Source organism: Rhinoderma darwinii, chromosome 4, assembly GCF_050947455.1.
Source record: "Rhinoderma darwinii isolate aRhiDar2 chromosome 4, aRhiDar2.hap1, whole genome shotgun sequence".
NCBI lineage: Eukaryota > Metazoa > Chordata > Amphibia > Anura > Rhinodermatidae > Rhinoderma > Rhinoderma darwinii.
The window spans coordinates 320,290,595-320,304,346 of NC_134690.1; positions in this window are offsets into that span (position 1 = coordinate 320,290,595).

Sequence of the window (13,752 nt, forward strand, 5' to 3'; positions counted from 1 at the left end):
CCCTGTAGGGAACGCCAAACAGCGTCCTCCCCCTGTAGGGAACGCCATACAGCGTCGTCCCCCCTGTAGGGAACGCGATACAGCGTCCCCCCGTAGGGAACGCCATACAGACCCCCCCTGTAGGGAACGCCATACAGCGTCCCCCCCTGTAGGGAACGCCATACAGCGTCCCCCCCCTGTAGGGTACGCCATACAGCCCCCCCCCTGTAGGGAACGCCATACAGCGTCCCCCCTCCCAAAAAAATGCAACCTACAGTGTATCCTAAGAAAAGACATGTATCCCCTATCCACAGGATAGGGGATACATGTGTAATCGCTGGCAGCGATAAGGAGAACAGGGGACTGAAAGTCCCCCCAAGTTCTCCATGACTAACCTCTGACTTCCGGCGTCTGCGCAGCTCACTAAAAATGAAAGGAGCGCTGGTCACGCATGCGCACAAGCGGGACCGGCGCTCCATTCATTTCTCCGGAGCCGCCGACACAGACCCCGGAAGTCCGAGGTTTGTGATGGAGAACGTCAGTGGACTTTCAGTCCCCTGTTCTCCTTATCGCTGCCAGCGATCACACATGTATCCCCTATCCTGTGGATATCCTGTGGATAGGGGATACATGTCTTTTGTTTAATGGCAGAGCGGAGAGATACCTCCCTGCTCTGCCGTACTGTTCAGTGGCGTCCCGCTGTAGCAGCCATAGCTAGCCGTAGCAGCAGTAGCGGCTGCTAGCGGAGCCTGCGGCCATGGTGGGGGCCCGTGCCGGCGGGCGACACAGGCCCCCTCATGCCGCAGGCCCCGTGGCAGCCGCTACTGCTGCTACGGCGGTAGTTACGCCACTGAACTGTGCCAAGCATGCCACCTTTCTGCCTCTCTAGTCTCATGCAGTGCCCAGTAGTGCTCCTGTACTGAGGGCTCCCTTGCACTCGCCTTAAATTGGACAAGAAAAACCTTACCTGTGTTTGCCATAATGTGAGCAGGGCCCTGGAAGGATCAAACACATCAGACTTCCCTGTAGTTGAGCCACTGTGCTGGCAGTCATAGCTTTAGTATCCTACTTTTGTGATGTTGTAGCTTTTGCAATGAATCACCCACCAAATTCTCCATTGTGTTACCTATGTTCTGTCGAAGGCATTAATTGAGCCTTATAGAAAATAATGCCACTTTTATTCACATATCCATGATGTATTCATGTGTATAAGCATAACCCAAAACGAGCTGAGTAGCAGAATGTCGAATAGCTCTTGCTTTTACTGCCAAAGCTAAAGCTTACTGAATCCTGGATCCTTCAGACATCAGTGACTATACAAGTCAGTATCAGCAGGATGTCAACAGCTTATTGGATAAAAAAAAAACCTAATCTGTCTATTCATGCGACGTGGCCGCACAGAGTCACTTTGATGGTTCCTTTGAAGAATGTTAAGGTCATTTATAAAATGTCAGATATTTAGCTATTAATACATGTTATAGTTGTGTGCACATTTTGAATTGGCTTGTACACATCATAATTTTCAGAGCATCCCCCTAAAAAAAATACTATTTTGTGTGTTATTATGTGTGGGTTTGCAGCTATCTATAGGAATCTATGGGCAAACCTGGAATTAAAATATTCTGGACTTTATATAGTGAATTATTTTCATACTTATTTTCAATAAAATTAAATTTTCTGTAAAAATCCTGTATTGTTTATCTTATTTTTTCCCTTGAATGAATAATAACTTCAAAATTGTCCAGGAAACTGAATCATCGATCAAAAATGAGAAATTTAGATTGTGGTCCAATGCAAAAACACATTTTGGAAGAAAAGTGCCCTAATGTCAACTAATAATATGATTTAGCAACTCTCATTTACTGTTGTTACCTCTAATCTAATCTGAATAAACTCTTCACACAGTGAACTGCCCCCTTAATTTCTTCACTGATCTATAAATATAACTTGGTTTAACTCGCCCTATATTAAAGGGTAAATAAACTTTTAAAAAACTTTTGACATGTCTTAGTGACATGTCTGAAAATTTGATTGGAGGGGGTTAGAGCACTGAGACCCCGACCGATCGCTAAAACGAAGCGGCAGAGTGATCGATGGGCTGCTTAGTTTCTGATTGGTTTTCCTCAGAAAGCCGAGCGAGCGGTGTACGGGTTCATAGACTTTCTATTGAGCGCGTACACCGTTCCGAGTAAAGCCAATCAGAAACTAAGTGTCACAGCGCTCGCCCGAGCGCTTCTGATGCTTTGTTTTAGCGATCAGTGTCAGTCTCAGTGCTCGGACCCGCACCAATCAAAACTTCTGACTTGTCGCTATGACTTTTTTTCAAGTTTAGTTACCCTTTAATTTATCATTGAATATCTGGTGTACTTTCTTTATATAATAAAGTACATTAAAACTTACACTTTTAATTTCCTGCTTTAAAAAACTAGCAACATTGTTCCTAACAATAATGATAGTTCAGAAAGGAAAGGAATTGGTTTGAATCTGTCAGACTAATTGAAAGTAGAAAGAGCTTAGAAAAAAAACTAACTGAAACCTAGCAACTCGGTTCTACTCCTGGTGCCCTACAGGATTTATGTTGGCTTTCTCTCAATAATAATATTCATTGTCTCTCTACATATTGTATTTTGACCCTACATGGTTCATCTGCCTTGTTCTTCAGTGGTTAGTTAGGAGCATAAGTCTAAGTGCCAGAGGCATAACAGTGTATTACAGCATTGTGGGTATTGATAATAGCCAAACACAGTTACTTTGAAAAGCTTTGGTTTATAAAGGAGTAACTGCTCCTCTCCTTATACCTGCCTCCACTGTCATCCAATTATTAACTATCCCCTTGCCCACTTAAAGTTTACCTATCGTTTCAGGTGACTTTTCTGAATAAACTGCCATATATGTGTACATGAGGAATAACACTATTTCTGCCCATTATATGATTTGTATTTTTTTTTTTTAGCAGTTTTCCTCTCTGCAGGCTTTATCTGTAATTCACAGTGATCTCTGAGCTAGTGGGTGGAGCCTAACTACTAAAATTTCTCCCATACAAAGCACACATAGAGAAGAGAACATTCTGCTCTCCAATCTCTTTGTAGCACATACACAGAAGCAGCAACTACATGGAGGGGATTATATAGCAGTAATGAGCAGTGTAGCTGTGAATCCAACACTGGGGTGAGCTATAACACTAGACTAGAAGCTGCAGCAGTGTCTGTTTGTTTGTCTCTCTGTCTGTCTCTGTCTGTCTCTGTCTGTCTGTCTCTGTCTATCTCTGTCTGTCTCTGTCTCTCTGACTCTCTCTCTCTCTCACTCACTCATTCTGATAGAATTGGAGCTGCATGCACGACTGCTGCTTCATTCAATGTCCTCACTGTGGTCGATCAGTGAGAAGGAATAGGGGATTTGGAGCCACTTACTCACGATCGGTAGGGGTCCCCAGCAATCAGACAATTATCACCAATTTACACATTGTATTGATTTTAGCATATATACCTTGAGGATATCAATTAATTGTGGGAAAACAGAGTTTAATATTGAACAAACAATGAATAATTGCACATGGGAAATAGCTGGTTATTTATAAACTCCCATGCTAACAGTGTATACAGCGGTTTAAAACCATCATCCACCACTTGATACAGTAACATCCAATCCAGCATTATATTTGTACATAAATTCAGAGTAGATCATGAAAACATAGCATCCAGTTTATGCGGGTATCATGATCTGGAGGAAACGTGCAAAGAGCACTTTCAAGATCTCTTTGTGGGTCTGGGTAAATAATCATTTCAGGGGAGAGGTGCTAACTTTAATTTTCAGGGTAAATATTTAGGTAATTAACATTTTAAGAAGATCTGTCTGGAGGCCCATATTAGACACCCTAATAACGTGAAGCCACACAGTCCAAACTGTATTCTAATCAGTGCTTGACGAAAAAAGTGGTCATGAAGCAAGCTGCGTCATCCCTGTTGACAAAGTTAGCCAAGTGGGATGTACTGATTTCAATAATAGATATAAAATTTCAGGAGGTAGTTCAGTGAGTGCACCCCAGAACTTTGGTTGGGGGGGGGGGGGGTCTATTTAACTCTTATCATAGCTGCACTGTTTTATTACATAGTAAATAGAAGGTTTTCGACTACTTTTTACTTGGTATGTTTCAATACTAGATGATCACAGTTGTGAGCTCCTCAAGAAAAGAAGAGCATAGAATGGCATTGCTACTCACCTCGCCCATTTTCAGTGGCGCATATATACCCGAGTGGCTACAGCCGACTGCCCTAAGAAGGGGGTTCTGTTATTCACCCTGCCCGGTTCCAGTGGCCCGTCTACTTGATCGGCCACGGGTCTGGCCAACAACCACATTCAGTTGCTCTTATGCTCATGTCTTCAGCCATGGCCCTCCTTTTCTGCACGGGCATCAGTGTCGGGTTGCCGGGGCAGCCAGTGCTCCTAGAGGACGTCGATTTTGGCAGCCCATTTAAAGGGAACTCCAGCCTTCATTTCTTGATGTCTGATCAGCTTTTCTCGGAGCGGTGTACGAACTCAATAGAAAGTCTATGAGCCCATACACCAACTGCTTGACTTTCTGAGGAAAGCCGATCAGAAACGAAGCTGTACAGTGCTCACCCGAGCACTTCTGCAGCTTCGTTTTAGCGATCAGTGGGGATCTCAATGACCCCAACCGATGAAAACTTCTGACATGTCACTATAAAATCTCAGAAGCTTTTTAAAAGTATAGCTACAGTTGAAGCAGTCACACCCCCTCATGCTGTATGATAACTACTGGGGGCGCTATGGGGGAAATTATACTGCATTTAAGGGTATGTTCACACGATGAGAGGCATTTACGTGTGAAAAGACAGACTGTTAACAGCTGCCTCGTTTCACACGTAAATGCTCCTCCTCGCATTTTGCGAGCCGTCTGAGACGCTCGTAAAGCTTGAGCTGTGCTTCATTGAGTTCAATGAAGAACAGCTCAAATTACGTGGCAAAGAAGTGTCCTGCACTTCTTTGCCGAGGCAGTCCATTTACGCGTCGTCGTTTGACAGCTGTCAAACGACGACGCGTAAATTACAGGTCGTCTGCACAGTACGTCGGCAAACCCAAATGAATGGGCAGATGTTTGCCGACGTATTGTAGCCCTATTTTCAGGCGTAAAACGAGGCATAATATGCCTCGTTTACACCTGAAAATAGGTTGTGTGAACCCAGCCTCAGATGCTCAGACACCCCCCTTGCAGTATAGTAATTACTGAGGGCTCTATGGGGGATTATTGCCCCCGCAGAGCCCTCTTCTGTCAGCAAGATGCTCAGACCTTCCCCCTTGCAGTATAGTCCCCCCCACCCTGCCTCGGCTGATCAATTTGAAATTAGTGGGGGCAGGAGGCTGAGCACAGTAAACGGCGCTCTGCCTGTGGCTCAGCCTCACTTTTCAATTCACAGGCCGCTCTGCTCCTCCTGCTAACCTGCTCCTATCTGGCGATGCATGCTGCATGCAGCATCAGAGAGGTGGAGTATTCTAGCAGACGTGCACCTATAGCGCTCCAAGTTTGCTAAATAAGTTCTGCCTTGCCCCGCCTCCCCGTGATGGCCTCCCCGATGACCCGCCCCCATGTACGACGATGGCCCCCCGACGACTTCCCCCCTGCGACGGCGCACCCCCGCCCAGTCTGTACCTGGCTCCTCGCTTGGATCAAGACACAAGTGCACAAAGTAAAGACAGTGCACAAAATGCTTCCCTTTTAACTAGGTGGCACCGCCTGAGGCAGTATTCTCACCTCGCCTCATGGCAGTTGCGGCCCTGGGCTTAGAGGATTCACTTCTCTGGTGATAAATGTAACAGGCCTATATAAACGCTAGACACTTGTCTGACATTGCTGAGCTTGAATATAAGTCATTTATACACAACAAATCTGCAGTGTATTTGTACCACAATAATTGACTTGTGTTACATTTTCTTCACACATCTCTCTTGGCTTCTTTTCAGACATAGATTTAATGCATCCAATAACCATGTCTGCCTCTGAAAAAAGTTACCGTAAATGTATCAGAGCTGAGAAAATAAAATGAATTATGTCTTATTCAGTCTATTAGACATACTTTGTGGCTTGTCTACAATTTTAAACCCACATATTCCTGACATAGCCTTCAGTGTTATTTTAGGATCAGGTAGAGTAACAACTCCTGAACACATTTTTCATGGAACGTTAAAGAAATTATCTGACCCCAAATCAGTAGCAAGTTGCCAAGTTTGATCTGGATCATTACCTTTTTCTTCCGAGCCCTGAGACGTCAGGAAAAAAACGTCTATGTTTAAATGTTAAGGAAAGCACAACTATAATTCTACAGCCAGACAGTCATGCCTGTCTAGCACCCATACTAGTTATAAACAAAAGACCGGTAACAACTCAGATTTTGTTGGTTGTCATTAAAGTGAGTCTTAGTGCAAATAATAAGTCTGTGGTTTTAACGTGTCATCACACATTTGGAATTTGATTTATGTTTTCTTTTCCAAACTGCAACAAAATAGAATTACATGTTTTTCATAATGTCTTATAAAAATTGTTATTAACACTTGTGTCGCTGTCGACCTCCCTTGGATTTAATTAAAGGAACAGTGTCATCACAAATTATTTTTTTATATGTTAAAGATGTTAGTGCTTTATTAAAAACGTTTATATTCATTTGTGTGTTTGTGTTTTACTTTTTCTTATTTTTACACTTTTTCTTCCCTATGGGGGCTGCCATTTTTTTTCCATTTCTGTCTGTGTCGATTAACGACACATACAGACATGGAATACGGCAGCCACAGTCCCATAGGGACTGCGAACGGCTCCCGTCCCATTGACTTCCGTGTACGGCGTCTGTGTGGGAACTGCGCATGCGCCGCTCCCACACAGTCCAATTCGAAATTGGCGCCGTCCGGCGCCATTTTCCTGTGGACCGGAAGTCGCGGCCGGACAGTAATATTACTACTTCCGGTCGCGGCTTCCGGACTTGTGCACTTGGACCAGCGGCAGCAGACGGAGCGGACGGGCCGGAGGGAGCCGCGGCGGCAGGAGCAGGTAAGAGATTTCAATGTATGTTCGTGTTTGTGTGTGTTTACTACTGTATGTAAACCTACTACACTGTGTGTTAGCTCAAAAAATGGCGACACACAGTGTAGGAGGTTACACCGTTCAAACCCCTCGTTTATCCCGGCACTAGCCAGGATAAAGGAGGGGGGGATGCTGAGAGCTCACTAGAGCGAGGGCTTTTAACCCTATGTTGCACTGCTGCAATTTTGGGAATAGCTCCATCTAGTGACCAAAAATGGGTAGTATTATAAATTTAGAATTAATTTATAATATTTCCTGACTCGTGAAAAAAATAAAAAAAATTTGAACAATGTTTAATCACCCACACACTAAATGTTTAATTTTTTTTAAAAAAACATGTTTTTCTGGCAACACATTCCCTTTAATTGAAACAATCTTTTACAAGATTTGTTCAAATTATAGATGCATGGACTCGCCAGATGATGAGGTAAAATATCAACTAATACCTCATGTTTATTTCTGCAGGGTGCTGACTGGACCTGTGATGTTGAGGGAGAATGGGGTGTCAGTACTTTTTGTACACTTAGAAGATGTTATGCAGTCCACCTGATCTAATAGTATGGGCGAAACTAATAGGCTGCTAGCCAGCATGGTGCACAATAGTTATTCGTGTGACTGGCACTCTTATAGAAGCTTTATCTTTGTTGTGCAATAATAATACTAATGATAATACTAACCACATAGATGGTAGGTGTGTGAGTGGCTGTTCATCAGTATTTTGCACCTGTGCGACCTCCAGCATATAACATTGTGGCCTGTCTGTATCCGGCTGGGAACCAGTGTTTGAACCTGCCCTTGTATCAGTAAGATTGGCCTCTTTCATTGAGTTTAAGTAAATTACATTCCTTTTCAGTGATTTATTGATATGCCTGTAAGGGCTTATTCAGACGAACGTTGAATATATCTGTGTGACGGCCGTTAAAACAACGGCCATCACACGGATGCATGTATTTCAATGTAAAGGGTAAGTTGAAAAATAGATCATGTCCCATTTTCTTCTATTTTCATGGATCCCTCCATAGACTCAAGTCTATGGGGATCCGTGAAAACAGGACCTGTGCGGAGTCAACGTGGGTGTAAAAAAATTTAAGTTTTTCACATCCGAGTTTCCCCACGTTTGTCTGAATAGGGCCTTACTGTTCTACAATTGTTACATAAAAATCTCATGTACATGCAACTCATGTCCCTATGGACTCACCACTGTTGCTCTACAAAAAGTCTGTGTACAGCCTTAGAGCTTATTCAGACGAACGTATAATACGTCCGTACTACGCGCGTCGCACGGACCTATGTTAGTTAATGGGCCCGTTCAGACTGTCCGTAATTTTCACGCAGCGTATGTCCGCTGCGTAAAACTCACGACATGTCCTATATTTGCCCGTTTTTCGCGCATCACGCACCCATTGAAGTCCGTGTGCCGCGCGTGATTCGCGTGATTCGCGCTACAGTAGTCAAAACTATGAATGAAAACATGCTTTTCTGTTTACCAACATACAAACAGAGTGTCATAATGATGTCGGCTGTTTGAAAATCACGTAGCCACGCATCATATGCTGCTGACACATGGAGCTTTTATGGACCTTTTGCTTGCGCAAAACCGCGTTTTTTGCGCCCGGAAACGCACACGCTCGTGTGAATCCAGCCTTAGAAACAAGAACAAAAAGCACGGCGCCACATAGTGCAGATGAACCAGGCAGGCAAAAAAATAAAAATATACAATCGTATGCTCACCAGGGTACAGTAAGCCAGGGCTCAAGAATGGTAATCCAATATGTGCTGCTGCCAAGACCCAAAACCGGTAAACCATAACCAAGTAATGATAAGAGCAAAGAGGAAAAGGAACGGATATTTAGGAGGCGCTGCTACATTACGAATAAATGATGGGACACGGAGAATGGTAATCACATAAACAAAAAACATACATCTATTTAATAATTTAATTAAATTCAGGCCATGAGGAAGACGCTAGTTCAGCGTCAAAATGCGTTGCCACTGATATTACTTTTATTATTATTAAATAGTTGTATGTTTTTTGTTTATGTGACTACCATTCTCCGTGTCCCATCATTTATTCGTAATGTAGCAGCGCCTCCTAAAGATCCGTTCCTTTTCCTGTTTGCTCTTATGTGTACAGCCTTAGCCTTATTTAATGAAAAGACCTCAATTGGTTCAGATGCTTGGGATGTTGCAGAAGTTACATAGTTACATAGTTAGTATGGTTGATAAAAGACATATGTCCATCAAGTTCAACCAAGGGATGGGAGAAAGGGAATGGATAAAACAAATATTCGACACATTGACATTGGAGCTGATATTTTTTCGTTCTAGGAAATCATCTAAGACTTTTTTAATCCCTTCCCTCTTTGGCCACTTTTGACCTTCCTGACAGAGCCTCACATTTCAAATCTGACATGTTTCACTTTATGTGGTAATAACTTTGGAATGCTTTTACCTATCCAAGCGATTCTGAGACTGTTTTCTCGTGACACATTGGACTTTATCTTACTTGCAAAATTTGCTCAATACATTCAGTATATAATTGTGAAGAACACCAAAATTTAGCGAAAAATTACAAAAATTAGAAAAATTGGCCTTTTTCTAAATTTTTTATGTATCTGCGAGTGAGACAGGCAGTTATACCACACAAAATTGTTGCTAATTAACATCCCCCATATGTCTACTTTAGATTGGCATCATTTTTCGAACATCCTTTTATTTTTCTGGGACGTTACAAGGCTTAGAACTTTAGCAGCAATTTCTCACATTGTCAAGAAAATGTCAAAAGGCTATCTATACAGGGGCCAGTTCAGTTGTGAAGTGGCTTTGAGGGCCTTATATATTAGAAACGCCCAATAAGTCACCCCATTTTAAAATCATTCACCCCTCAAAGTATTTAAAACAGCATTTAGAAAGTTTCTGAACCCTTTAGATATTTCACAGGAATTAAAGCAAGGTAGAGATGAAATTTACAAATTTCATTTTTTTGCAGAAATTCATTTTTTTAATCAATTTTTTTTGTAACACAGAAAGTTTACCAGAGAAATGCAACTCAATATTTATTGCCCAGGTTCTGCAGATTTAGGAAATATCCCACATGTGGCCCTAGTATGGTACTGGACTGAAGCACCGGCCTCTGAAGCAAAGTTGCACCTAGAGGATTTTGGGGCCTTCTTTTTATTAGAATATATTTTAGGTACCATGTTAGGTTTGAAGGGCTCTTGCGGTTCCAAAACAGTGGAAATCCCCCAAAAGTGACACAATTTGGGAAACTACACACCTCAAGGAAATTATCTAGGTGTATAGTGAGCATTTTGACCACATAGGTTTATTGCAGAAATTATTGGAAGTAGACCGTAAAAATTAAAATCTGAATTTTTTCAAAGAAAATTTAGGTTTAGCTAATTTTTTTTCCATTTCCACAAGGACTAAAGGAAAAAAGCACCACAATATTTGTAAAGCAATTTCTCCTGAGTGAAACAATACCCCACATGTGGTCATAAATGTCTGTTTAGACACACGACAGGGCTTAGAAGGGAAAGAGAGCCATTTGGCTTTTGGAGATTACATTTTGCAGGAATGGTTTACGGAGGCCATGTCAAATTTGCAAAGCCCCTGAGGGGACAAAACAATGAAAACGCACAAAAAGTTACTCCATTTAGGAAACTACACCCCTTAAAGAATTCATCTACGGGTGTAGTAAGCATTTAGACCCCACAGGTGTTTCATAGAATTTATTAGAATTGGGCAGTGAAAATAAAAACAATCTCTTTTCCCAGTAGTGACCACATTTTGGAAACTACACCCTTCAAAGTATTCACCTAGGGGTGTAGTGGGCATGTTAACCCCGCAGGTGTTTTGCAGAAATTAGTGTGCACTCGATGTTGCAGAGTGAAAATGGGATTTTTTTTCCATAGATATGCCAATATGCGGTGCCCAGCTTGTGCCACCATAAGAAGACAGCTCTCTAATTATTATGCTGTGCTTCTGGTTTTAGAAACACCCTACATGTGGCCCTAATCTTTTGCCTGGATATTTGACAGGGCTCAGGAGTGAAAGTGTACCACATAAAATTGAGGCCTAACTTTGTGATTTACAAAGTATTGATTCACAGTTGCAGGGCTCTGTTGTGAAATAATCAAAGAAATCTCTGAGAAGTGACCCAATTTTGGAAACTACACCCCTCAAGGCATTAATTAAGGGGTGTAGTGAGCATTTTCACCCTACAGGACTTTTTCATAAATGATTGCGCTGCGAATGGTGCAAAGTAAAACTTTAAATTTTTCCCTAGATATGCTATTTCAGTGGCAAATATGTAGTGCCCAACTTGTGCCACTGGAGACACGCATCCCAAATTTTTTCAAAAGGGTTCTCCTGGGTATGGCGATGCCATATATGTGGAAGTAAACTGCTGTTTAGGCTCGCTGTAGGGTTCAGAGGGGAGGGAGCACCATTTGTCTTTGGACCGTGGATTTGCATAATTCATAGATGTGTGTTACGCTGTGACACAATCCTTTATGCACAGGCCCGTGTTGCACTGATAAATGTCCTTCCTTAACCGTCTTTTGGTTCACACTCCGCACCTTTGCAGTTTGGGGAATTTGGCTAGGAAATGTTGTCCTGGTATAATATGGGCACCCTCCTTCCTGGTTCCCTCATTTTAGGGCCTTGATAGCAGACCTGAATTGGTCATGCTGCAGACAAGCCTCCTGCCATGTCCTCTCACCGCACCCTCCTCCGACCTCTCCCTGAAGAAGGATTGCGAAACGTGCGTTGGAGGCATGTTTCAAGTCTGTAGCGCTTGTAGCCAATTCAGGTCTGTAGCGCTTGTATTCTATATTGTCATGTTTATAAATTTAGGACTAATATCATCCTCCCCTTACATGGGATTATAAATATATGGGATTATCAGTAATATTTTGGTTTGGTCTTACCTTCCATGAAGTTTGAAGATTTATATACATGGTTAGGGTATGATTAGTTTAGGATTAATGGATAGTCATACATTGATACTTATTGTGCCATTTTTTGTAAATGATTGACTGAGACGGATGAGTGTCAGTATTTACTGCCAATTTGTATTACATTCTTTTTTACTGCTCGTATTCATATTTATGCTTCCCATCTGTAGTCGCCTTGTATTTGCTGCAGATATTGTAACCTGCTGTGTCCTCCACAGCTCTACCACACCTTGTTTTGATTATTTTATACGTCATTTGTGTATATGTTGTATGTTTACAGTTGTGGTCAACTGTTTCTGACATGGCTCAGTAAAGTCATTTTTGTACTGTTATTTAATGGATATTTTCATTTTTGAGACGATGGCTTTAGGTTTTGGTTTCACATCTGATTAGTGCCTATTTTTTTGTGGTGAATTTAGTTAGTATTTTAGGGCATGTACCTTCATATATTTATAGGTTGTCCTTATTAGTTTATTTGCTCTTTTATTTGTATTTTTTCCAATTCCAGGGAACCCTTTCTAAGAACTGGAGCCCAGAACTGAACTGCATATTCTAGAAAAGGCTGCACTAATGCTTTGTAAAGTGGTAATATTATATCCCTGTCCCGCGAGTCCATGCCTCTTTTAATACACGACAATATCTTGCTGGTCTTAGAAGCAGCTGACTGATATTATATGCTGTTATTTAGTCTATGACTCTCCCAGTGTAGCTCCCTCTAAGACATAGGATACATGCAGATTGTTGGTACCCAGATGCATAACTTTACATTTATCTACAATAAACCTCATTTGCCAAGTAGATGCCCAAACACTTAGGGCTTATTCCCACGAATGTGAATCTCATCCGTGTGACGGCCGTTAAAACAATGGCCATCACACGGACCCATGTATTTCAATGGGGCATGTATTTCAATGGGGCCGCTCACACGACCAGTTGTTTCAACAGAGTGTGTGAACGGTCTGTGACAACATAGTATATGTCCTATTGTAGCGTCCATGGCCGCGGGACGTCCGGTTTACTTACCTCCCGATACCTACAGCCATGGATCTGTGAGCGCTGGTCCCCATCTCCTTTCTAGGAGACACCAGCGCTCACTTCCGCTCCGACCGCTGTGTCCCGTAGGGTGCGCGCGCACGCTCGTGCACGCTCTTAAAGGCCCAGCGTGCGCACATGAAAACAATCATCATCATCAACTCACATGATTTCCTGGACTATAAGAAGGCCTCTGCCCTTCTGATCCTTGCCTGTTGTTTGTCATATCCTAGTTTGTCTAAGCAAATGGTCTCCTAGTGTTTTCCAGTTCCAGTGTTCCCTGTTCCTATATCCCGTATCCTGTATCCCGTGCTATCCTGTTCTAGTGCCGTGCTGTGCTGTAGTCGTGCTGTGCTGTATCTACGCTTGTCTTGCTGCTCCACGCCTGATGTCTACCCGCTGCCTAGTCCCAGCCGAGCCTGTCTTGCTACTGACCAAGCTGCCACAGTTACCTTATATGAACTGTGGACTGTGACCGGCGCCCTGTTGGCCAGCTGCCATACCGCCAAGACGGTATGAAGAGAGAGAGCAAAAGACACACGTCGCCACCTTGTGCAGGTCAATAAGTTAAGTGGGTGAAGCTAGGGGGCAAATACCATGCTCACCTAGGTAGAATGTTTGAAGCGTAGGGATAAAACCACAGTGCTGCTGCCAGATCCGGATCGGTACCCCGAAGGGACCGCTTGGTTGACG